Genomic DNA, 3,272 nt, shown 5'->3' on the forward strand with positions numbered 1-3,272 from the left:
ATATATATACTCCGATGTGCTGGTTCAACTTTGCACTTTCCCTTCTCGACGACGGTTGAAAACGAATTGTCACCGTCAACAGACCAGTTCCTCGGCCTCATCAATCCTTTCAATAATTTTGCCTTGAATCTTTCAACACAACTGGCTAGCTGCACACTTGTAGTACGTACGTACTTGTGCCGCCTGCATATATACACACATAGGCACTTCAGAGTTGAGACCAAGCACCGGAAGCTAGCTAGCGTTGCATGCATTAAAACACGGTCACACACTGCTACCACAGCCACGAATCTCAGGTGATCACCGAAGCAAGCAGGCGAAGATGGTGCACGCCGCGACGGCCGAGTGCTTCAGCAGCGTGTTCGCCTCATTCGACCGTGACGCCGACGACAGGATCTCGGCGGCTGAGCTGCGGCTGTGCATGAAGGCGGCGCTGGGCGAGGACGTGTCAGCGGAGGATGCCAAGGCGCTCGTGGCATCGGCCGACGCCAATGGAGACCGGCTGCTGGACGAGCAGGAGTTCCTCCGGCTAGTGGTACGGTCGGAGATGGAGGAGGAGGAGGAGGAGCGGTGCAGGGGGCTGAAGGAGGCGTTCGCGATGTACGAGGCCGGCGTGCCTGATGCGAATGCTCGCCAGGCTGGGGTCCGAGCAGGGCATGGAGGAGTGCTGCGCCATGATCCGCAGGTTTGATCTGAATGGAGATGGAGTGGTTTGCTTCGATGAGTTCAAGGTCATGATGGGTGTGTAGCAGTGTTTCCATTGGTCACCGGTATACTGATCCTTTGTATTTACCAGTACTATTTAATATGCCAGAGAAACCAGATTAATTTATTTTTTCTGTGCACCTGCAAACATATTTCACATATTCACCATGTCAAATTGTTTATGTGCCTGGTGTATTGTTTTTGTTTTCCAAATAGTGACACCCCCCCCCCCCCCCCCCCCGCGGCTCTCTCTAAATTGCTGTTCGGAATTGAATTTCTCCGAACGTCAGAATTTTCAGATTTGGCGCCGAACATCTTATAGACCATTGATTTTGAAACATGAATCCTATAGCAATGAGATCACCCATGCCAGCCTTTTCCTTTCGTTCGGTACACAAGTAAGTCGCCCCGAACGTTCTTCTATTTGTCTCACCCACCCGACATACCTTATCCAATGGCTCTCACCACACTGGGGGGAAGGAGAAGAGGTGCCGCGAGCACGTCAGTGTGACGCCCGGATAATCATGCTACAGTAATCCCATGTTAACGATGCCATGTCACCACGGTTACTGTTTTTAAATCTCGCGTTAATTCAAAACCGCTTCAAAATTCAAATTTAAATTAATGGCAAACAACAAAAGTTTTTAAAAGTGAAAACAAAAATGTTCGGGCGGTGCCATATTTTGCTTAAGTAAATATCGTGTAATAAACACATTTTTATAAAGTGACTAGATAATTTAAAATGATTTAAAACAGGAAAGAAAATAAATAAAAAGAAAAGACTAAACATGATTAAAACAAAAACAAAACAAAGTAAAAGGACCCCCCCCCCCCTAGCTGGGCCTTGGCCCAGCAGGCTACTGGGCCGCCAGGCCGGCCCAACCGCGCCCGCTACTACTCCCCACCGGGAGCCAGAAACCCTAGCCCCTCTCCCCCACTACCCCGACCCCCACTCTCTCTCTCTCGCTCCCCCACTCCCCCCGATTTCTAGATCGGGGCAAACCACCCCTCCCCCAGTCGGCCCGCTCGTTCCACTCCCCCTCTTCAGGATCGGGGGCGTTCACCGCCGCCGCCGCCTGGAATCCCCGCTGGAGCCGCCCCACCACCCGCCGTCGTCGGTGCCGCCTTCCCTTCTTCGTCGCTCGTCCTCGCCAGACGCCGTCAACGCAGGCCGCCGCCGCACACCGTCATCGCCTCAACCACGCCTCCCTCGCCGGACCACCTCAACGGCCTACCTCCTCGTCGCCCGGTCGTCGCCGTCGACCACCCCGAGCCCCGTTGCCCTTCCCGGTCTCCTTCCTCTCCATGCTGCACCGCGCCCGTCTTCCTCGAGCTCCGCCCACGCTCCGTCCATGGCCGCCCCGACCTCCCGCCGCACGCCGTCGGGCTGCCCATCGCCGGCCTCCCCGAGCCTCCCCTGCAACGCTGTGAGCGGGCTCCTCCTTCCCCCTCTCGATTCACTGTTGTAGGCCGCCATTCGCGCCGTCCGTGCTTCTGACCGTGGCCGCGGACATCGCGCGGTCGCTGCGCCCCGCGCTCGCCCGCATGTGCACGGCCTTGCTCGCCCCGTGCGCCCTGCGCCGCACCTGGCCACCGCCCCCTCACCTTGCTATCCCCACTCTGGTCAGCTGCGGTCGCCCTGCCGTGACCGCCGGCCAGCCAGCACGCGCCCGGGTCCGGTGACCCGGCGCCCACAGCCTTGTTCGGGTGCCCCAGTCGGGTCCTGGCACCCGAGAACCCCGCCCGAGACCCGCTAAGGCCCCCAGGGGCCTATGACAAGTGGGGTCGTCCCCTAAAATGTTTTAAAAAAAGGAATAGAAAAAAATGACTTAAAAAATATATATAATAATAAATAAAAATGATTAATTAATTAAGTAATTAATTAAGTTAATGAATCCTGATTAGATTAACCTAATCACTAATTAAACTAATTAATCTATTTTAGTTAATCTTAGTCAATGACAGTGGGACCCACGCGTCAGTTGGATCCAGTCAACCGACTGTTGACTGCTGACATCACCCTGACATCATGCTGCCGTCATAATTACATTTTCTAATTAAATTAATTCTGTTAATTCTAGAAAATGATTAAATCCTTTTAAAATTAATATAAAATAAACCGTAGCTCTGATCAAAAAACTTTGTACATGAAAGTTACTCAGAACGGCGAGACGAATCCGGATACGTGGCCCGTTCGTCCGCCACACATCCCTAGCATAGTGAACCTGCAACATTTCACCTCCGGTTCATCTGTCCGAAAACGTGAAACGCCGGGGATACTTTCCCGGATGTTTTCCCCCTTCACCAGTATCACCTACTGCCGCGTTAGGGCACACCGAACACCGCGTATTGCCTTGATATATTTTGTGGTGCTTTGTTTGCTCCGTATTCATTATTTCTTCCCCCTCTTCTCTCCGGTAGACTACGAGACCGACGCTGCTGCTGACCAGTTCGACTACGGAGTTGACGACCCCTCTCTCTTGCCAGAGCAACCAGGCAAGCCCCCCCCCCCTTGATCACCAGATATCGCCTATTCTCCTCTATACTGCTTGCATTAGAGTAGTGTA

General features: G+C 53.3%; 1 pseudogene; it reads left to right on the forward strand.

The window, feature by feature from the left end:
- Positions 1-259: 259 nt before the first annotated feature.
- On the forward strand, positions 260-749 carry LOC123067961 (putative calcium-binding protein CML19; annotated as a pseudogene).
- The last annotated feature ends 2,523 nt before the right edge of the window (positions 750-3,272 follow it).

The sequence above is a fragment of the Triticum aestivum genome, chromosome 3B (assembly GCF_018294505.1).
Source record: "Triticum aestivum cultivar Chinese Spring chromosome 3B, IWGSC CS RefSeq v2.1, whole genome shotgun sequence".
Taxonomy (NCBI): Eukaryota; Viridiplantae; Streptophyta; class Magnoliopsida; order Poales; family Poaceae; genus Triticum; species Triticum aestivum.